Source organism: Halichoerus grypus, chromosome X (assembly GCF_964656455.1).
Source record: "Halichoerus grypus chromosome X, mHalGry1.hap1.1, whole genome shotgun sequence".
Classification (NCBI taxonomy): Eukaryota; Metazoa; Chordata; class Mammalia; order Carnivora; family Phocidae; genus Halichoerus; species Halichoerus grypus.
In genome coordinates, this window is record NC_135727.1 from 53,869,142 (window position 1) to 53,893,987 (window position 24,846).

The window sequence follows — 24,846 nt, forward strand, 5'->3', positions numbered from 1 at the left end:
TTTGTGTGTCTGTTTGCCATCTGTATGTCCTCTTTGGAAAAATGTTTATTCTGGTTCTCTGATTATTTTTTAAAAGATTTATTTATTTATTTGAGAGAGACACAGAGAGAGAGAGACAGAGTAAGAGAATACAGGGGGGCAGAGGGAGAGGAGAGAGAGAATCCCAAGCAGACTCTGTGCTGAGCATGGACCCCAATTCAGGGCTTGATCTCAGGACCCTGAGATCATGATCCGAGCCAAAAACAAGAGCCGGACGCTTAACCAGCTGCACTACTCGGGTGCCCCAGTCCTTTGCCCATTTTAATCACATTATTTGTGTGGAGTTTTTTTGTGGTATTGGGACAAATGGCAAGATTTCATTCTTTTTTTAATGATATATCACATTATCTTTACCCATTAATATATCTATAGACATTATAGCTGTTTTCATATATTGGCTATTATAAATAATGCTACAATGAAAAAGGGGGTGCATAGCTCTCTTCAAATTGGTGTTTTTGTTCTCTTTGAATAAATACTCAAACGTGGGATTTCTGGATCATATGGTAGTTCTATTTTTAAGTTTTTGAGGAACCTCCATATTGTTTTCCATAGTGGCTGCAACAATTTACATTCCAACAGAGTACAAACATTTCCACATCTTCATCAGTGCTTGTTATTTTTTTGTCTTTATGATAATAGTCAATCGGACAGGCATGAGGTGATAACTCATTGCGGTTTTGCTTTGCATTTCCCTGATGATTAATGATATTGAGCATATTTTCATGTGTTTGTTGGCCATATGCATGCCTTATTTAGAAAAATGTCTATTTAGACATAAAGAGTTTCCAGACAAACAAAAAAACAAACAAAAAACCCCCAAATAAACAGAAACAAAAAACAAACCAAACCAAAACAAAACAAAACAAAAACTAAAGGAGTTTGTGACCACTAAGCCAGCCCTGCAAGAAATATCAAAGGGGTCTCTTTGAGTGGGAAAGAAAGACCAAAAGCAGCAAAAACTAGAAAGGAACAGAAAATCTCCAGAAACAACAAATTTACAGGTAATATAATGGCACTAAATTCATATTGATCAATAATCACTCTGAATGTAAGTGGACTAAATGCACCAATCAAAAGACATAGGGTATCAGAATGGATAAAACCCAAGACCCATCTATATGTTGCCTAAAAGAGATTCATCTTAGAACTAAAGACACTTCCAGATTGAAAGTGAGGAGATTGAGAACCATCTATCATACTTATGGAATATAAAAAAAGCCAGAGTACTACATACTTAAAACAGACAAACTAGATTTTAAAACAAAGTCTGTAATAAGAGATGAAGAATGGCACAATATCATAATAAAGGAGGTCTATCCAATAAGAAGATCAAACAATTATAAATATATATGCCCCCAGTGTGGGAGCACCCAATATATAAAACAATTAATAGCAAAAATAAATTCATTGATAAGAATACAATAATAGGAGGGGACAATAACATCCCACTTACATCAATGGATACATCATCTAAGCAGAAAATCAACAAGGAAACAATGGCTTTGAATGACACACTGGACTTCACAGGTATATTCAGCACATTTCATTCTAAGGCAGTAGAATACATATTATTTTCAAGTGCACATGGAACATTCTCCAGAATAGATCACATATTGAGCACAAATCAGACTGCAACAAGCACAAAAAGATTGAGATTATACCATGCATTTTTTTCAGAACATAACTCTGAAACTTAAAGTCAACCACAAGAAAAAATTTGGAAAGACCACAAATACATGGAGGTTAAAGAACATCCTATTAAAGAATGAATGGATTAACCCAGAAATTAAACGAAAAAAATAAAAAATACATAGAAACAAATGAAAATGAAAACACAACCGTTCAAAACCTTTGGGATGCAGCAAATTCAGTCCTAAGAGGGAAGTATATTGCAATACAGGCCTACATCAAGAAGTAAGAAAAGTCTCAAATGCAGAAACTAATGTTACACCTAAAGGAGCTAGAGAAGGAACAGCAAATAAAGCCTAAAGCCAGAAGAAGAAGGGAAATAATAAAGATTAGAGCAGAAGTAAATCATATAGAAACAAACAAGCAAGCAAAAAACCAATAGAACAGATCAAGAAAACTAATAGCAGGTTTTTGAAAGAATTAATGAAATCGATAAACCCCTAGGCTGACATAAAAAATAAAAGAGAAAGGACCCAAACAAATGAAATCATGGATGAAAGAAGAGAGATCACGACCAACACCACAGAAACATAAACAATTACAAGAATGTTATAAAAATTCCTAGAAACATAAAAACTACCAAAACTGAAACAGGAACACATAGAAAATTTGAGAAGACTGATAACCAGCAAAGAAATTGAATCAGTAATCAAAAATCTCCCAACAAACAAAAATCCAGGGGCAGAAGGCATCCCAGAATCCTACCAGACATTTAAAGAAGAGTTAATATATATTCTCAAACTGTTCTAAAAAATAGAAATGGAAGGAATACTTCCAAACTCTTTCTATGAGGACAGCATTATCTTCATTCTGAAACCATACAAGGACCCCACTAAAAAAGGAGAATTACAGGCCAATATCCCTGATGAACATGGATGCAAAATTTTTGCAACAAGATACTAACAAATGGAATCCAACTGTAGATTAAAATAATTATTCACCACGACCAAATGGGACTTATTTCTGGGCTACAGGGGCTGCTCAATATTCACAAATCAATCAACATGATACACCACATTAATAAAAGAAAGGATAAGAACCATATGATCCACTCAATAGATGCAAAAAAAAATTGACAAAATACAACATCCATTCTTGATAAAAAACCCTCAACAAAGTAGGGATAAGAGGAACATACCTCAACATCGTAAAGGCCATATATGAAAGATGCATAGCAATATCATCCTCAATGGGAGGAAATGGAAAGCTTTTCCTCTCTGATCAGGAAGAAGACAGGGATGTACACTCTCACCAATGTTTTTTTAACATAGTACTGGAAGTCCTAGCCTTAGCAATCATGGAACAAAAATAAATAAAAGGCATACAAATTGGCAAGGGAGAAGTGAAAATTTCACTATTCACAGAGGACATGTTACTCTATGTAGAAAACCTGAAGGACTTCACCAAAAAATATCTAGAACTCATACATGAATTTAGCAAAGTCCCAGGATATAAAACCAATGTACAGAAATCTGTTGCATTTCTATACACCAATAATGAAGAAGCAGAAAGAGAAATAAAGGAATCAATCCCATTTACAATTGCACTAAAAACCTTAAGATACCTAGGAATAGGTTAAGAATAAACCTAACCAAAGTGGTAAAAGATGGATGAAAGACTTAAATATGAGGCAGGAAATCATCAAAATCCTAGGGGAGACTAGAGGCAGCAACCTCTTTGACCTCAGCTATAACAACTTCTTACTAGACACATCACCAGAGGCAAGGGAAACAAAGGCAAAAATGAACTACTGGATCTTCTTCAAGATAAAAAGCTTCTGTACAGTGAAGGAAACAAAAAAAACAAACAAACAAACAACTGAAAGGCAGCTTATAGAATGGGAGAAAATATTTGCACATGACATATCTCATAAAGGGTTAGTATCCAAAATCTTTAAAAAACATACCAAACCCAACATCCCCAAAACCAAATAATCCAGGTAAGAAATGGGCAGAAGACACGAATAGGCATTTTTCCAAAGAAGACATCCAGATGGCCAACAGACACATGAAAAGATGTTCAGCATCAGTCATCATCAGGAAAATACAAATCGAAAGCTTGATGAGATACCACCTCACCCCTGTCAGAATGATTAAAATTAACAACACAGGAAACAACAGATGCTGGTGAGAATGTGAAGAAAGGGGAACCGTCTTACATTGTCAGTGGGAATGCAAACTGGTACAGCCACACTGGAGAACAGTATGGAGGTTCCTCAAAAAGTTAAAAAATTCCCTATGACCCAGCAACTGCACTACCAGGTATTTACCCAAGGGATATAAAAATACTGATTCAAAGGGACACATGCACCCCAATGTTTATAGCAGCATTATTAACAATAGCCAAATTATGGAAAGAATCCAAATGTCCATCGACTGATGAATGATAAAGAACTTTTCTTTATCAATTCATATATATATCCACTCATATATATATCTATATATATATATCTATATATATATCTATATATATATATATATATATATATATATATATATATGATGGAATCTTGCTCAGCCATCAAAAAGAATGAGATCTTGTATTTGCAACAATGTGGATGGAGCTAGAGTGTATTATGCTAAGTGAAATAAGTCAGTCAGAGAAAGACAAACCCCATATGATTTTGCTCATATGTGAAATTTAAGAACCAAAACAGTTGAACACAGGTGAAGGGAAAAAAAAGAGAGGGAAGAAAACCGTACGTGACTCAACTATAGAGAACAGACTAAAGGTTGATGGAGGGGAAGATGTGGATAGGCTAAATGGATCATAGGAGAATTAAGGAGGGCACTTGTGTTGAGCACTGTGTGTAATATATAAGTGATGAATCACTAAATTCTACTCCTGAAACTAATATTTTACTATATGTTAACTAACTAGAATTTAAACAAAAAATTTTAAAACAAAAAAAAAATGAAACTTCCAGAGACAAAAGGGAAGGAAAAAGGAGAAAAATATATATTTAAGTCCTCTGCTCTTTTTTAATTGTGTTTTTGTTTGTTTCATATTAAGTTCTGTAAGTTCTTTCTTTGTTTTGGACATTAAAATTCTATCGGATGTATATTTGCAAGTATCTCCTTTAATTCTGTAGGTTGATTTCTTGTTTCATTGACAGTTTCCTTCACTGTGCAAAAGCTTTTCAGTTTGATGTAATCTTATTTGTTTATTTTTGCTGTTGTTGCCCTTGGCTGAGGAGACATATCCAAAATAATATTGCTAACAGTGATGTGAAAGAGTTTGCTGCCTATGTCTGCTTTTAGGAGTTCTATGGTGTCAGGACTTATATTCAAGTCTTTAATCCATTTTGAGTTTATTTTTAAATGTAATGTAGCAAAGTGGTCCTGTTTTATTATTTTGCATGTTGTTGTGCAGTGTTTTCAGCACTATTCATTGAAGAGACAGTCTTTTCCCATTGTATGGTCTTACCTCCTTTGTCATAGATTAATTGATCATATAAGAATGGGTTTATTTCTGGGCTCTCTATTCTGTTCTATTGATCTATGTGTCTATTTTTTTGTGCCAGTACAATAATGTTTTGAGTACTATAGTTTTGCAGTCTAGTTTGAAATTAGGGAGTGTGATACCTCCAGCTTTGTTCTTCTTCATGTCTGATTTGGCTATGGGAGGTCTTTTTTTTATTGCATACAAATTTTAGGATTATTTTTTCTAGTTCTGTCAAAAATGCCATTGGTATTTTGATAGGAATTTCATTGAATCTGTACATAGCTTTGGGTAGTATGGCCATTTTAACAATATTAATTCTTCCAATCCATGAGCATGGTATATCTTTCCATTTATTTGTGTATTTTTCAATATTCTCCATTAATGTCTTAAAGTTTTTGAACTAGAGGTCTTTCATGTCCTTAACTAAATGTATTTAGTTTTTGATGCAATTGTAAATGGGATTGCTTTCTGTATTTCTTTTTCTGTTAGTTCACTACTAGTGTATGGAAACAACTTATTTCTCTGTATTAATTTCTTTACCTGTGACTTTACTAAATTCATTTATAAGTTATAATAGCTTTTTTGTAAAGTCTGTGGGACTTTCTATATGTAGTATCACATCATCTGCAAATAGTGTCAGGATTACTTCTCCCTTACCAATTTGGATACCTCTTTTTTTTTTTTCTTTTTGCCTAATTGTTGTGGTTACGATGTTCAATACTATGTTGAATAAAACTGCTGAGGGTGGGCACACTTCCCTTATTCCTGATCATAGTGGAAAACTTCCAGTTTTCAACATTAGGTATAATGTTTGCTGTGTTGTTGTTTTTTTAATCTATGGCCTTTATTATGTCGAGATTCATTACCATCTGTACCCACTTTATTGAGAGTTTTTAATCACACATAGATGTTGGATTTTGTCAAATGATTTTTTTTTTGGAAACTATTGAGGTGATCATATGATTTGTATTCTTCATTTTTTAAATAATGATATGCCATGAACAAGTGAGGTTAATTCTATGTAGGCAAGACTGGTTCAACATGCAGAAATCAATATGTATTTCAGCACATTAACAGGCTAAAGACAGAGATTATAAAATCATGTCAATTGAAGCAAAAAAAAAAAAGCATTTGACAAAATCTAATACCATTCATGATAAATGATAAACTCTCATAAAACTGGGAATAGAGGGAAAATTTCTCCACTTCATAAAAAAAAATCTACAAAAACTTCTACATCTAACATCATATTTAATTGTGACTTATTGACATTTTTAAAGTTTTTATTATAATTCCAGTTAGATAACACAGTGTTATATTAGTTTCACATGTACAATATAGTGATTCAACAATTGCATTCATCGCCTGGTGCTCATTACAACACACTCCTTAATCCCCATCTCCTATTTAATCCATTCCCCCACCTACCTCCCCTCTGGTAATCTTCAGTTTGCTCTATATAATTAAGAGACTGTTTCCTGGTTTCTCTCTCTCTCTCTCTTTCTCTTTTTTTCACTTTGCTCACTTGTTTTGTTTCTTAAATTCCACATATGAGGGAAATCATATGGTATTTGTCTTTCTCTGACAGACTTATTTCACTTAGCATTATACTCTCTACCTCCATGCATGTCATTGCAAATGGCAAGATTTCATTATTTTTCTTATTGCTGAATAATATTCCATTCCATATATATGCCACATTTTTATCCATTCATGAGTCTATGGGCACTTGGGCTACTCTAATATCTTGGCTATTCTAAATAATGCTGTTATAAACATAGGGGTTCTTGTATCCCTTTGAATTACTGTTCATGCATTATTTGGGTAAATACCTAGTAGTGTGATTGCTAGATCACAAGGTAGTTCTATTTTTAACATTTTGAGGAATCTGCATACTTTTTTCCAGAGTGGCTGGCCAGTTTGCATTCCCACAACAGTATATAGGGTTCCCCTTTCTCTGAATCCTCACCAACATCTGTTGTTTCCTGAGTTGTTAATTTTAGCCATTCTCACAGGGGTGAGGTGATATCTCATTGTAGTTTTGATTTGTATTTCCCTGATGATGAGTTGAAGGGAGGTTTTGAGGAGGAATACTGAGGGAGTAATTTCTGTTTTTCAATAAGTACTATGCTTACATATATACTGTAGATCTATTAGCAAAACTATTTCAAACAAATAATCACCCCCAAAGATAAGACACTTAAGGAAGGGAACAAAAAGTTACAGTTAAATATTTTTGTGATTGAATAATCTATTGAAATACTGGTAATTTCTACTGACAATTCTGTACAAGAAAATGAAATGGATTAGGGAAAGAAATTTTTCAATTAAAGCTCAATGCTGACTTCCAGAAAGTGCACTTTATGCTTTGACAGAATCAATTTTAATGGAATGCCTAGATAGATTTCTATTTTAAAAGTATGTAATGAAATTGCTTAAGCCTTCATTATCTGAATAGAACCATTATTCATGTTGGTAAGTCACTAACAGTTAGAAAGCATAGAAATAGCAACCGGAACGATGGCTATTTAATATTTCAGCCTATAGCATGGAGACATACTGATAATAATGATGATAGCTACTTTTAAAACCAAGTGGCTAATAGGGCAGCCTCTGAAGTCAGGCTACTGGGTTTAACTTTCTAGCTCTGTTATTTTTTATGTATCACCTTGGGCAATTTTAAATTAACCTCTCTGAATCTCAGTTTCTTTATCTGTACAATGAGAACAATAATATTAGTTACCTCCTATGGGATATTGTTACAACTAAATAAGACAATATATATAAAGCAAGCATCAGTAAGTCTACAGAAACATTTGGCTTTGGATGTGAAGGTAGATTCCAGTGCTATTCATGTACTTCTCTGTACAGATCTTATTTTCTGAGAAAGAATGAATCAGTTTCCTTCAGTTTCATAGTATTCAGAAAAAACTAATAACATGGTCTTCATATTACATTTCATGTGACACTGCGTACTCTGACTTGGGCTGAGTAGTTTTTGCCCTACATATATGAATGGTAACAAGGAACATTTTTTAAATATTTATTTATTTATTTATGAGAGAGAGAGAGAGAGAGAGAGAGAGAGCAGGGAGAGGAGCAGAGAGAGAGGGACAGGGAGAGGATCTTAAGCAGACTCCCTGCTAAGTGTGGAGCCCCTGACATGGGCTCAATCTCATGACCCTCAGATAGAGGCCTGAGCTGAAACGAAGAGTCAGATGCTCAACTCCCTGAGCCACTCAGGCTCCCCAGTAACCAATGACATTTATTGAACACTCACTATATATTAGGAACTATTTTAAGCACTTTAAATGAATTAACTCAATGTCACAGCAACCAAATGAGGTAAGATTTATATATCAGACCAATAAACATAAGCATGGGGAAGTTTATTAATTATTAAAATGTTAAGCAGTAAAAAATAGAGCCAGAATTTAAACCCTGGCAGTGTGTTTGAATCTATAGGCAATTCTCTGAATCACCATGCTCCATAAGCTCTCATTAAGAAACAGTTTATCAAACCCATTAAATATTATACAATTTTACAGGGTATTTCTAAACAATTCAAAAGAATAAATGGTTTAAGGTATTTAACCTGTTAAGAAAAATAGCCTACATGTATGAGTTTTATGTATTCATTACACAAGGTCTATACTTCTAAACACTATAAAGAGCTAACTTAAATTAGTATATGAACTTGAAATACAGTGCAAATTTATGTATACAATGACTGCTTATCTGAAACTCTAGTTTACATTGTCTTGTACACAGCTTAAATACAATCTCAAGCAATTCCAATTTCAGAGAATGAATTGTAATAACCACATTTCTCTAAAAATCTAAAGTGGTTCAACCCAGCAATTACTCAGATCCGAAAAGGTTTTATTGTGATGCTAAATATTTGTTATTTATTATTTATTTATTTTTATTTATTTATTTATAAAAGATTATTTATTTTTGAGGGGGTTAGAGGGAGAGGGGGAGAGAGAATTCCAAGCAGGCTCCACACCCAGCAAGGAGCCCAACGACCTCGCAGGGCTTGGTCTCATGACCCTGATATCATGACCTGAGCTGAAATCAACTGAGCCACTCAGGTGCCCCTGTAATGCTAAATCTTTTAATTTGTTCCTTCTCTATATCAACGATGCTCAAGATTATAATGTAGGGACAAAATAATGCCACCAAGGACTTTTGGAAACTGTATTTTAGACTTTGACATCTTTTGCTGGCACTTAGATTTTCTCTTAATAGAGCAGGAAGTTTGGTTAAATGCATTGTGGTGTCAACTATGTTTTAAGAAAGTACAGCATTTGGAGTAGTAGCTGTTTGAATTTAGAAGAGCTAGCTGTTATTAATCAAACTGAACACTGGATGGCAGTCCTTACTAATAATATAAATAAAATCTATTGCTAAAATAGTACTGGTTCAAAATACCCTAGGCAGCCTAAATATCTTGCTAATTTTAACAGCTAGAAAGTCAGCAAAGGACTTGGAACATATGGTGACAGAATCAGAATGTTAAAAGTAGTAAGATTGTTCAGTACCATCATAAATATGTTGAAACTTACATATCAATCAATTTGACAAAATTGTGAACCCAAATTAATTTCAGAAGTTTTACTTCAATTTCTAAACAGGTTTAGGCCACAAATTAGATTCACCTTTACTGTCACCTAAAACCTAATCTTGGCTGAAGATACAACTACCATGATTATAGTCTAGGTGAATTTGTCTCAAGGAGTACTTTTGACTCTGCTTGAGTGCATCCCCAAAATGTAACCCTGGTGGTTTCTTTCCTGATTTCCTAACTGTCTTCCAACCTTATAGCCAAGATCCTTCAAATGGAAAAGGATACATTAATATATTTGACTTTTATGTCTGAAAGGAGTGCTTACATTGGAATGTCTCAGATATGTTATGCTTATTCATTGTGTAATGCTGGTACATGCAGTAAAATTTATTTGAAATTGAATCCCACCTCTGTCACTAACAAGCTAGGTAAACATGGACAAGTTATTTAATCTCTCCAATCCTCAGTTTCCTGAAATGTAAAATGGATGAATCTAACCCATTCATAGATTTGATATGTTTTAAATTAAATTATGCATTCATAGTGCTTCAGATAATACTGGACACATAGTATGAACTCAATAAGTATTTAGATATTATTATTATTATCATTATTATCATTATTACTATTATCAATTTCACTAATGCCACATATTCCTCTTTCCTGAATATTTTGTTAAATGATCTTTTAGGTAAACAGCTGACAAAAGATATTTATTACTGATTTAAATTCTAAATTAACCTGAATTAGATTGAATGGCAGCACTTATTAAATTTAGAGGCAAGAACTAAGAAAACAAGGCATTGATAATAAGGAAGAAATCATATACATTTCTCTCTCCCTCCATATATAGTTAACTGATCTCCCTAAGTCAGCTTACCTGTTATGGAATGATGAAATACGGTGATATTTCTGAAGAGCACCCTTTTGCTAAATGAAGTCAATTTTAGCTACCTTTGCAAAAATTCTTGTTATTTGGAGACAGTAAGATTGAATGAATTTTCTGCATTGCTTACCAGTAGGTTCTTCTGGCTTGCAGAAGAGAAGTATGGTAATTTCTCACTTATGGATTCACTTAATATCTGATTCAACTTATAGTTATATAGAAACAAACAACAAACAAAAAGTCTTAAAGCTTCTAAAAGCCATGATACACAATGTTAGTAATAGCCTGTATAGTATTTTATCTACTTCAAGATGATATTAAGGTTACCAGATTTGTATAAAGGAATCAAACATACTTCTTTCCATTTCTACACGTTCGTTGCCTCTCTAATGAAATATTTGTTCCATGCTATGAAATCTTTTGTGGTAATAAGTGAATTTAAGTGATTGTTTGTAATATCAAAAAAGAAACATCTTGAGATTATATATATATATCTGTATATATATATATATATTTAATCATACCAGTTAAATAAGAACTACAGAAACTCAATAATGTGAACTTTTTTATTGCCCTAAATTGCAAAATGGGAAACTAATATTCTTTCCTCCAGGTTTATGAGAAATTCATATATACACACATACATAATAAGTATATTTCCTGGGGAGGGTTAAGATGGCAGAGGAGTAGGGAGACCCTAAATTTGTCTCATCCCTCAAATACAACTAGATAGTTATCAAATTCTGAATGCCCAAAAAATCAATTGGCGATCTGAGAAAACAAACCCTGCAAGTCTACAAGCAGAAAAGTGACCACCATTTGGAAGGTAAGAGGTGCAGAGACCTGAACCCGGTGTGATATAGCTGAGGATATGGGGGAAGGGAGGGAGCCTACTTAAGGAGGCTACTGCAAAGTATTATAAGCAGTGGAATGGAAAATCAGATCTTTTAGAAATCTGCTAGAGTGTGGAACATGCGGGGCATAAAGGAGGTGAAGCAGGGTGGAATCCCAGGTGTGACAAAGTGGTCTCAGGATCCCTGGAGTTGAAAGAAGAAAGGGTGGTACCTGAGTGCAACAGAATTCCTAGGTTAAGGAGTGGGGAAACCAGGTGAAAACAATGAGTCTAGGTGCTGGCTTTCTGTTCCGTGTTGCCATAAACTGAACTGCTTCACAGTCATGTGACCGCTTTCCTGGGATGGGTCCAGGAAAAGGCAGAAGCATGGCAAGACTCCACATGAGGAACAGTGCACGTCCACACTACAGGAGTCCCTTAAATTTGGAGTTTTGAAACTCAGTTGCATGCCTGAGATAAAAATGCTTAGTCACAGTCCAGGTGAACACAGATTTCTGATGGAAGCCAGGGAGAAAACAGTGATTGGTTGCTTTTCTGTGAAGGCTCACTGAAGAGTGGGGGTGCAAATTTTCAGCTCAGGGGCTAGAGATCAAGCACAGCCATATTCATCCCGCCCATCAGTGCTGAAAGCCTTCAAGGAGCAAAAGAGCTGCACCTAGAGGAGTCTGGCGCTGCTTACCCCAAGCCCTGCCTCTGCACACTGGGGTGGCATTGCCACTAAGGCAAGTCCACTTGAGAATCAGTGCAATAGACCCCTCCCCCAGGAGACTGAGACAACTTCCTCTCACCAGGTTTACTGATCATAGAGGACTGCAAAGCTTCAGCTCTTGGGGAAAACTGTATATAGCATTCTTTGTATTTTTATTCTTTAGTCTTAGTATTTTTTTCAGTTATTTTCTTATTTCTTCAATTCTTTATTTATTTTTTAATTTTTATTTATATATATATTTTATATATATAAAGAAGAGCAAATCAGTGACATAGAAGATAAAATGATGGAAAATAAGGAAGGTGAAAAGAAGAGGGAAAGAAAAATATTAGAACATGAAGGTAGAATTAGAGAACTCAGCGATTCCATAAAGTTAAATAATATCTGTATTGTAGGACAGAAGATGAGGAGTGGGAAAAAGGGGAAGAAGGTTTATTTGAACAAATTATATTTGAGAACTTCCCTAATCTGGGGGAGGAATGGGTAAAATGACAAAAACTTCGACCAGGTTCCAGGTCTATATGCAATTTCCTCTTTCTTACACATTAGATAATTCAGCACCAGATGCCTCAGGATGGTCATTATTGGTAAGTTATTGAGTGAACTCAGTACAAAAATTACCAGACTAAAAACAAATTGTCTAGCTCCAGGAGAGAAAAAGGTTCTTAGGTGCTAATCACCCTGTTACTCAAAGAGTCACTACAAAGTAAAGTGGCAGTTCTTACCATTTAACCATTTGTCCGAAAGGATGATTCAGACTTTTTTTTTAGGTAGATTCCATGCCCAGTGTGGAGCCCAGCATGGGGCTTAAACACATGACCCTGAGTTCAAGACCTGAGCTGAGATCAAGAGCTGGACACTGAACCCACTGAGCCACCCAGGCAGTCCAGGATGATTCAGACTTTTAAGGATGACTTCTTGACTTTAAATATCACAAGAAATAATCATTAAAAACAGTTTTCATGTATTCATCTATAAAATGTTTTGAATCTTATGGAATAAAAATGGTTGTTAAAAAATAGGTGCTATCATAAATTCAACCCAAAATATACTTATTATAAACACAATTATAGCTATAGTATTAGTGTCAGTTTATTTGGCCTGCATCATCACAAATCTTTTTTTTTTTTTTTTTTTTACAAATCTCTTAATTCACTTGTGTTATCAAAGAGACATATTGCTTATAGAGGTTTATGATATGATTTACATTCATATATAGGGCAATTTGTGGCTAGGCTTTTTTTTAATAACAGAGAATAATTGACAGGGCATAAATGTTAGTGCTGATAGATACTTTTATAGCATCTGCTTCTGTGTATGTACACTGAATCCAGTAATTAGTAACATGTTGAAAGAAAACATGCACACTTCATTATCTGATATAATTGGTGTTGGGAATAAGGTAGTTTTTATCACACTGTCAGAGCCAAGAATATATAAAGCGATTCCAAACTGAAATAAATTCATGTCAGCAATAACTGCTTCAGGAGACTGTGACATTTTGTAATTTGTTATTTCTGTCTTGGAACAATTATGTTAGTAGCAAGTTGTTCTTACCTTGTCTAGACAGCATGACATTGGTGTCATCCATTCTGTCAGAGTGACCTTCTAGAAATATTAGTAGGCTTCTCAAGGCCATTTATGTGATCAACATTTGACCTCTCTGGAAGAAGTTTTCACTGAACCAAATCATTTCTGTAATCATTGGTGTTAGCACCAAGAAAGGTTTAAGGCTAAGGGCCAAAAATTTATGACATAGTCTCCATTTCAGGAAATAAATCTGTAATTCCCAAATGGCACTGCTTGCCAACTTACTTGAATAACAATTGGCCAATTACCAATTACAATCTCATTAGGACATTTTAAATTAGAACAAAAGACTGAAACCACTGCCTGAATAAATCTGATTTTTGACACAGTTTCTACAGTATATGCTAATTAAAAAATAAGCCAAAACTCATTATTTTCTTATAAACTCATTAGTTTCTTATCTGTCAAATCATGTAAATAATAGGACCTAACTCTGCAATTTACTATAAAGATTAAATGAGACAATGCATGCAATAAGACATACAAAGCATAGCACCTGGCCAAAATGTGTTAGCTATGATAATGATGATGATGTTAAAGAGAAAATGTATATGTTTCAAACTATATATAATGTGATAAGATTAGGATTGTAAATGTTTAGCAGGAAATAGCTTCACTCTGAAATAAATACATTTAAAACAAAGCCCAGATGTCCATTGACAGATGCAGATAAAGAAGATGTGGTATAGGGCGCCTGGGTGGCTCAGTTGGTTAAGCGACTGCCTTCGGCTCAGGTCATGATCCTGGAGTCCTGGGATCGAGTCCCGCATCGGGCTCCCTGCTCGGCAGGGAGTCTGCTTCTCCCTCTGACCCTCCCCCCTCTCGTGCTCTCTCTCATTCTCTCTCAAATAAATAAATAAAATCTTTAAAAATAAAAAAAAATAAAAAAAAAAGAAGATGTGGTATATATATATATATATATATATATATATATATACACAAGTGTCCATTATATATATAGTGTATATATATATATATAATGGAATATCGCTCATGATACCCAATATTCCTCAGTCTTAAATCAATGGGAGTAAATGTCTTGTAGACTCTAGGATTTGGGTGCAGGAAGGGGGGAGTAAAATCAACTAATGAGAAGATTAACTGTATCATAGAATATTTGTTAAATCTGGTGTGTAAAAACTCACTCAGTTTGAGGACAGTCATAGCTGTGTAAAAGAAAAGTTTGTTTCTTAGCGTTCTAAAACAAAAAACTGGGAAGAACTTGATTACAAATCAAATTATTAAGATACTTAAATACTTTTTATTCCTTAGGCACAAGTCAAATCCATGTAAAAATAACTCTGAGTATGTGGACCTTTTTAATTATATTGTAGTTTTGTGGCATTGAACATAATTTGCAACAAACAGGATAATGTAAAGATCTTATATAGCATATTTTCATATTGTGTGGAAAAGTTTCTCTGGTTGTAGTTATTTATGTGATAATGGAATTTAAGCTATACCTTTGATTTTTATTCGGAAAATGAGAAATGATTCTATTAAACTCAGACTAATTCAGAAATGTTCATTTTTGGGCTTTAAGCTCAGATGAGTATGTGACTAATTACATTAAAGCATATAGTGAAAATTTTGTTTCCATCAGACAGTTTCGCAGGCTTTTGATGAAATAAACCAAACTAAAACAAGGAATGTATCTAACATAAAGACTGCATTACCACCCCTTTATATGTCATTTGTCTTTAAATTTAAGTCAAATAAAATAATAATGTTTCAAAATGCTAAATTGATTTCAACAGTCCAGCAGGTTGAATCTTTACTATCATTTATTCATCAATGGCAATTTTTTTAGTGAGAAATCAGTTCAATCCTAGCATTGCAACGTCCAAAATGGTAACAGTTTGTTCCAAAAATCTCAAGTGAATATCTGGATTCTTTAGTATTCCTCTCTTTGATATATTTTAATGTTTTCTAGTTGAGTGGTCAGAGTAAGTGAAGCTATGACCTTTCACATATGATATTTTTAACCAGAAACATTTCTCAATTGAATAGAAATGTTTCTAGGATATTGGTAACATTTGATGTTTTAAATAGCTAGAAGATATAATTGCATTTTATTGTGTATATTCAACAGTTATTAATTATTGAAAACCAATAATTTAAAAATTATGGTGAAATGTATTGTACTTCATCATCAGTTGTATTATAACAAGTCACTCATTCCCATATTTATAAAAGAAGGAAACAACTATTTTTTGGATCCTCAATGATCATTACCAGTGAGTAATATGGACTAGAACAGCATTACTGAGTGTAATACATATGGCACTATCAACATATATTGTTAGTGCCTGAGCTGCAGGGTTCAAGTACTCCAAATCATCACATACAATTTATATATATATATATATAAATTGGAAGTGTGGAATCACTATATTGTACACTTGAAACTAATGTTACAGTGTATGTTAATTACCTTGTAATTTATTCAGGCATATATATATATGAAAAACATATGAAATATATATGTATATATGTTTTTTTACATGTTCTAAAAATTAGCTATTATCATTCTCTAATGCTATACATTTAGGAAAATGTGCTTTTGAAAATATTTTGCAACAGGATAATTAAATTCCAAGCCTAGAATTTTCTATTTTAAGCAGAGACATCTGTAACATTAAACAGTCATTAAACTGTCATGTTGGATGTTTTGCATCATTTTCCAGGTTAAAAAATCATCAAGATGAGGACATACTAAACAAAAAAGAAAATATCAGCATTTTAATGTATTTTGGGTATTTTTTTCTTTTTTTCCTTTGTAAAGTTATTATTTCAATTACAGTTAATTAACATACACTGTAACATTAGTTTCAAGTGTACAATATAGTGATTCCACACTTCCAAACAACACCTAGTGCTCATCACAAGTGCGTTCCTTAATCCCCCCACCCATCTTGCTTCTGGTAACCGTCAGTTTGTTCTCTATAGTTAAGTCTGTTTCTTGGTTTGCCTCTCTCTCTCTCTCTTTTATTCCTTATGCTAATTTGTTTTGTTTCTTGAATTCTAAATATGAGTGAAATAATATGGTATTTGTCTTTCTCTGACTGACTTATTTTGCTTAGCATAATACTCTCTAGTTCTCTCCACATCCTGGCAAATGGCAAGATTTCATTCTTTTTTACGGTTGAGTAATATCCTATTGTATATTATTTATACCACCTCTTCTTTATTCATTCATCAGTCTATGGACACATGAACAGTTTCCATATTTTGGCTATTGTTGATAATGATGTTTTAACATTGGGGTGCATATATATTTTTGAATTAGTATTTTTGTATTCCTTGTGTAAATACCTAGTAGTGCAATTGCATTATTATAGGGTAGTTCTATTTTTAAGTTTTGAGGAACCTCCATACTATTTTCCACAGTGGCTGAACCAGTTTGCATTCCCACCAACAGTGTAAGAGAGTTAATTTCCTCCACATCCCCACAAACACCTGTTGCTTCATGTGTTGTTGATTTTAGCCATTCTGACAGGAGTGAGGTAATATCTCATTTTACTTTTGATTTCCATTTCCCTGATGATAAGAGATGTTGAGCATCTTTTTCATGTGTCTGTTGGCCATCTGTATGTCTTCTTTAGAAAAATGTCTCTTCATATTTCTGTACATTTTTAACTGGATCATTCAATTTTTGGACATTGAGTTGTATAGGTTCTTTATATATTTGGATAATAATTTGTCAATTTGTCATTTGCAAATATTTTCTCCTATTCTGTAAGTTGCCTTTTAGTTTTGTTGATTGTTTCCTTCTTTGTGCAGATTTTTACTTTGATGAAGTCCCAATAGTTTTTTTTAATTTCATTTTTTTAATTATTATGTTCAATTAGCCAACATATAATACATCATTAGTTTTTGATGTGGTGTTCAACAATTCATTAGTTGTGTATAACACCAAGTGCTCATCACAACACATGCCCTCCTTAATACCCATCACCCAGTTACCCCATCCCCCCACCCCCTCCCTTCTGTAACCCTCAGTTTGTTTCCCGGAGTCCAGAGTCTCTCATGGTTTGTCTCCCTCTCTGATTTCTTCCCATTCAGTTTTCCCTCCCTTCCCCTATGGTCCTCCCCACTATTCCTTATGTTCCACATATAAGTAAAGCCATATGATAATTGTCTTTCTCTGAATGACTTATTTCACTTAGCATAATCCCCTCCAGTTCCAACCATGTTGAAGCAAATGGTAGGTATTCATCCTTTCTGTTGGCTGAGTACTATTGCACTGTATATATGAACCACATCTTCTTTATCCATTCATCTGTTGAAGGACATCTAGGCTCCTTCCACAGTTTGGCTATTGTGGACATTGATGCTATGAACATTGGAGTGCATGTGTTTATTTTTGATTTTGTTTCCCTTCTCTCAGGAGACATATTGACAAAGAGGTTGCTATGGCTGATGTCAAAGAAGTTACAGCCTGTGCTCTCTTTCAGGATTTTTATCATTTCAGGTCTCACATTTAGATCTTTCATCCATTTTTAATTTATTTGTGTATGGTGTAAGAAAGTCGTCCAGTTTCATTCTTTTGTATGTTGCTGTCCAGTTTTCCCAACATTATTAGTTGAAAAGATGTCTATTTCCCATTGGATATGCTTTCCTGCTTTGTCAAAGATTAATTGACCATACGGTTGTGAGTTCATTTTGGGGTTTCCATTCTGTTCTATTGATTTATGTGTCTATTTTTGTGCTACTAACATACAGGTTTGATCACTACAGCTTTGAAATATAACTAGAAGTCTGAAATTATAATGCCTCCAGCATTGATTTTTTTCCTTTTCAAGGTTTCTTTGGCTATTCAGGTTCTTTTGTGGTTTTATAAAAATTTTAGGATGGTTTGATCTAGCTCTGTGAAAAATGCTGTTGGTATTTTGATAGGGTTTGCATTAAAGGTGTAGAATGTTTTGGGTGATATAGACATTTTAACAATATTTGCTTTTCCAATCCATGAGCACAGAATGTCTTTCCATTTCTTTGTGTCCTCTTCAATATCATTCAACAGTGTTTTATAGTTTTCAGAGTACAGGTATTTCACATCTTTTGTTAGACTTATTTCTAGGTATCTTATAGTTTTGGTGCAATTTTAAATGGGATTGCTTCCTTAATTTCTCTTTCTGTTGCTTCATTATTGGTGTATAGAAATGCAACAGATTTCTGTACATTGATTTTATATCCTGTGACTTTACTGAAATCATTTATCAGTTCTACTAGGTTTTTTTTTTGGTGACGTCTTTCATGCTTTTTTAGATAAAGTATTATGTCATCTGCAAATAGTGAAAGTTTGACTTCTTCCCTGATGATTTGGTTGCTTTTTATTTATTTTTTTTTGTTGCTGCTGATTGCTGTATCTAGGACTTGCAGTATTATGTTAAATAACAGTGGTGAGAGTCGACATCCCTATCTTGTTCCTGACCATAGAGGAGAAACTCTCACTTTTTTCCCACTTAGAATGATATTAGCTTTGGTTTTTTCCTATATGGCCTTTATTATGTTGAGATATGTTCCCTCCAACCCTACTTTGTTGAGGGTAGTTATAATGATTAGGTGTTGTACTTTCTCAAAAGCTTTTTCTGCATCTATTGAAATTAACATATGGCTCTTGTCCTTTATTTTGTTAATGTGGTGTATCACATTGATTGATTTGTAAATATTGAACCACGCTTGCAATCAAGGAATAAATCCCACTTGATCATGGTGAATGATTTTTTTTTTTAATGTATTGTTGGATTGGTTTGGCAGTATTTTGTTGAGAATTTTTGCATCCATGTTCATCAGGGATATTGGCTTGTAGTTCTCTATTTTAGTGGAGTCTTTATCTGGTTCTGGCATTAAGGGTAATGCTGGCTTCATAGAATGAATTTGGAAGTTTTCCTTCCTTTTCTATTTTTTGGAATACATTGGGAATAGCTATTAACTCTTAAAATATACATTTTTTTAGACTTTGCCTGCGAAGACATCTGCTCCAGGACTTTGGTTTGTTGGGAGTTTTTTTTTTTTTTTTTTTCTTTGTTGGTTCTTGGTCTCTTCAAGTTTTCTATTTCTTCCTGTTTCAGTTTTGGTATTTTATGTTTCTAGGAATTTATCCGTTTTTTCTAGGTTGTCCAATTTTTTGGCATATAGTTTTTCCTAATATTCTCTTTTAATTGTTTGTATTTCTGTGGTGTTGGTTATTTTTCTGCTCCTATTTGTTATTTTATTTATTGGGGTCCTTTCTATTTTCTTTTTGATAAGTCTGGCTAGAAGTTTATCAATTTTATTCATTTTTTTCAAAGACTAAGCTCTTGGTTTTATTGATCTGTTCTACTTTTATGTTACTATATCACTTATTTCTGCTCTAATGATTATTATTTCCCTTCTTCTGCTGGCTTTAGGCATCATTTGCTGTTCTTTTTCTAGCTCCTTTAGGTGTAATGTTAGATTGTGTATCTGAGATTTCTCTTGCTTCTTGAGGTAGGCCTGTATTGCTATATACTTCCCTGTTAGGACCAATTTTGTTGCATCCCAAAGGTTTTGGACCATTGTGTTTTATTTTCACTTGTTTCCATGTATGTTTTTTTTTTAATTTCTTGTTTGATTTCCTGGTTGACCTATTGACTGTTTAGTAGCATGTTCTTTAACCTCCATGTATTTATGGTCTTCCTTGATTTTTTTCTTTCTTGACTTCTAGTTTCATAGTATTGTGGTCAGATAAGATACGTGGTAAGATTTCAATCTTTTTGTACTTGTTGAGGCCTGATTTGTGACCGAGTATGTGATCTATTCTGGAGAGTGTTCCATGTGCACTTGAAAAGAATGTGTATTCTGCTGTTTAAGGATGTAATGTACTGAATATATCTGCTAAGGCCATCTGGTCTGGGGTGTCATTCAAAGAAATTGTTTCCTTGTTTATTTTTTGTTTAGATTATCTGTCCATCGATTTAAGTGGGGTGTTAAAGTTCCTTGTTATTATTGTCTTATTATCAATTAATTCCTTTATATTTGTTATTGTTTTATGTGTTCCGGTGCTAGCATGTTAGAAACATAAATATTTACAATTATTAGATCTTCTTGTTGGATTGTTCCCATTATTATGATATAGCACCCTGCTTCACGCCTTGTTACACTCTTTGTTTTAAAGTCTAGTTTGTCTTGGGGTGCCTGGTGGCTTGGTCAGTTAAACATCTGACTCTTGATCTCAGCTCAGGTCTTGATCTTGAGGTCATGATTTCAAGCCCTGCATTGGGCTCCACACTAGGCATGGAGCCTACTTAAATAAATAAATAAATAAATAAATAAATAAATAAATAAATAAAGTCCAGTTTGTCTGATATGTACATTGTTACTCCGGTTTGCTTTAGACACAGATTTGTGTGATAAATGTTTCCCTATCCCTTCACTTTCAATCTGCATGTGTCTTTAGGTCTAAAATGAATCTCTTATAGGCAGCATATAAATGGGTCTTTTTTTAATCCATCTGATAAACTACATCTTTTCATTGGAGCTTTTATTCCATTTACATTTAGAGTAATTATTGATAGATATGTATTAATTGCTCCTTTATTACTTGTTTTGCCATTGTTTCTAGAGATTTTCTCTGATACTTCCCTTTCTTTTTCACTCTTGGTCTTTCCTTTCCACTCAAAGAATCCACTTTAATATTTCCTGCAAGGCTGTTTTAAAATTCATGAACTGCCCTAGTTTTTGCTTGTATTGAAAACTACCTCTCATATTCTGAATGATAACCTGACTGGATAGAATATTCTGCGCTGTAGATTTTTCCATTCAGGATTTTGAATTATCATGTCACTCCCATCTGCCTTGGCAAGTTTCTGTTGAGAAATCTCCAGCGAGCATTATGGGTTTTCCCTTGTAAGTTGAGGACTTCTTTTATCATGCTGCTTTTAAGATTTTTTTTTCTTTATCAGTATATTTTGCAAATTTATTTACAATATGTCTTGATTTTGGCCTGCATTTGTTGATTTTTTTATTATGTTCAAATAGCCAACATATAATACATCATTAGTTTTTGATGTAGTGTTCAACAATTCATTAGTTGCATATAACACCAAGTGCTCATCACCACACATGCTCTCCTTAATACCCACCACCCAGTTATGCCATCCCTCCACCCCCCCTTACTTCTGTAACCCTCAGTTTGTTTCCTGGAGTCCAGAGTCTCTCACGGTTTGTCTCTCTCTCTGATTTCTTCCCATTCAGTTTTCCCTCCCTTCCCCTATGGTCCTCCCCACTATTCCTTATGTTCCACATATGAGTGAAACCATATGATAATTGTCTTTCTCTGCTTGACTTGTTTCACTTAGCATAAACCCCTGCAGTTCCATCCATGTCCACGCAAAAGGTAGGTATTCATCCTTTCTGATGGCTGAGTACTATTGCATTGTATATATGAACCACATCTTCTTTATCCATTCATCTGTTGAAGGGCATCTCAGCTCCTTCCATAGTTTACCTATTGTGGACATTGCTGCTGTAAGTGTTGGGGTGCATGTGCCCCTTCTTTTGACTACATCTGTATCTTTGGGGTAAATACCTAGTAGTGCAATTGCCAAGTTCTAAGGTAGCTCTATTTTTAATGTTTTGAGGAACCTCCATACTGTTTTCCAGAGTGGCTGTACCAGCTTGCATTCCCAGCAACAGAGTAAGAGGGTTCCCTTTCTCCACATCCTTGCCAACACTTGTTTCCTGTCTTATTAATTTTTGCCATTCTAACTGGTGTAAGGTTGTATCTCACTATGGTTTTGATTTGTATTTGCCTAATGCCAAGTGATGTTGAAACTTTTTTTCATGTGTCTGTTAGCCATTTCTATGTCTTCTTTGGAGAAGTGTCTCTTCATGTCTTTTTCCCATTTCTTGACTTGATCATTTGTTTTTTGGGTGTTGAGTTTGAGAAGTTCTTTATAGATCTTGGATATTAGTCCTTTATCTGATATGTCATTTGCAAATATCTTCTCCCATTCCGTGGGCTTCCTCTGAGTTTTCTTGACTGTTTCCTTTGCTGTGCAGAAGCTTTTTATCTTGATGAAGTACCAAAAGTTCATTTTTGCTTTTGTTTCCCTTGCCTTTGGAGACATGTCTTGAAACAAGTCACTGTGGCCAATGTTGAACAGATTACTGCCTATCTTCTCCTCTAAGATTTTGATGGATTCCTGTCTCACATTGAGGTTTTTCATCCATCTTGAGTTTAACTTTGTGTATGGTGTAAGAGAATGGTCTAGTTTCATTCTTCTGCATGTGGCTGTCCAATTTTCGCAGCACCAATTATTGAAGAGACTGTCTTTTTTCCGTTGGATATTCTTTCCTGATTTGTTGAAGATTAGTTGACCATAGAGTTGAGGGTCCATTTCTGGGCCCTCAATTCTGTTCCATTGTTCTATGTGTCTGTTTTGGTGCCAATATCATGCTGTCTTGATGATGGCAGCTTTGTAATATAGCTTGAAGTCAGGCATTGTGATGCCCCCAGCTTTGTTTTTGTTTTGTTTTGTTTTGTTTTCAACAATCCCCAGGCAATTCGGGGTCTTTTCTGATTCCATACAAATTTTAGGATTGTTTGTTCCAGCTCTGTGGAAAATGTTGATAGGGATTGCATTGAACGTATAGATTGCTCTGTGCAGCATCGACATTTTCACAATGTATATTCTTCCAATCTATGAGCATGGAATGTTTTTCCCATTCTTTGTGTCTTCCTCAGTTTCTTTCCTAAGTGTTCTGTAGTTTTTAGAGCATAGATCATTTACCTCTTTGGTTAGGTTTATTCCTGGGTATCTTAGGTTGTTGGTGCTATTGTAAATGGAATCAATTCCTTAATTTCTCTTTCTTCAATTACATTGTTAGTGTATAGAAATGCAACTGATTTCTGTGCATTGATTTTGTATCCTGCCACGTTGCTGAATTGCTGTATAAGTTCTAATAATTTGAGAATGGAGTCTTTTGGGTTTTCCTCATAAAGTATCATGTCATATGTGAAGAGAGAATTTGACTTCCTCTTTGCCAGTTTGAATGCCTTTTATTTCTTTTTGTTGTCTGGTTGCTATTGCTAGGACTTCTAGTACTATGTTGAACAATAATGGTGAGAGTGGGCATCCCTGTCATGTTCCTGACCTTAAGGGAAAACCTCTCAGTTTTTCCCCATTGAGAATGATATTTGCTGTGGGCTTTTCATAGATGGTTTTATGATATTGAGGTATATTCTCTCTATCCCTATACTTTGAAGGGTTTTAATCAGGAAAGGATGCTATATTTTGTCAAATGCTTTTGCTGCATCAATTGAGAGGATCATGTGGTTCTTGTCTCTTCTTTTGTTAATGTGATCTATCATGTTGATTGATTTGCGAATGTTGAACCACCCTTGCATCCCAGGAATAAATCCTGCCTGCTCGTGGTGAATAATCCTTTTAATGTACTATTGGATCCTACTGGCTAGGATTTTGTTGAGTATTTTCGCATCCATGCTCATTAGGGACATTGGTCTGTCATTCTCCTTTTTGATGGGGTCTTTGTCTGGTTTTGGGATCAGGGTAATGCTGGCCTCATAGAACGAATTTTGGTTTTCCTTCCATTTCTATTTTATGGAACACCTTCAGTAGAATAAGTATGCTTTCTTCTTCAAATGTTTGGTAGAATTTCCCTGGGAAACCATTTGGCCCTGGACTCATTTTTTGGAAGGTTTTTGTTTACTCTTTCAATTTCCTTGCTTGTTATGGGTCTGTTCAGGTTTTCTATTTCTTCCTGTTTCAGGCTGGGTAGTTATAAGTTTCCAAGAATGCATCCATTTCTTCCAGATTGCCTACTTTGTTGGCATATATTTGCTCATAATATGTTCTTAAAATTGTCTGTATTTCTTTCATGTTCGTGATCTCTCCCCTTTCATTCATGATTTTATTAATTTGAGTCATTTCTCTTTTCTTTTGGAGAAGTCTGGCCAGAGGTTTATCAATCTTATTAATTCTTTCAAAGAACCAGCTTCTAGTTTTGTTGATCTCTTCTACTGTTCTTCTAATTTATTTTTCATTGATTTTTAATATTTATTATTTTACTTCTCCTAC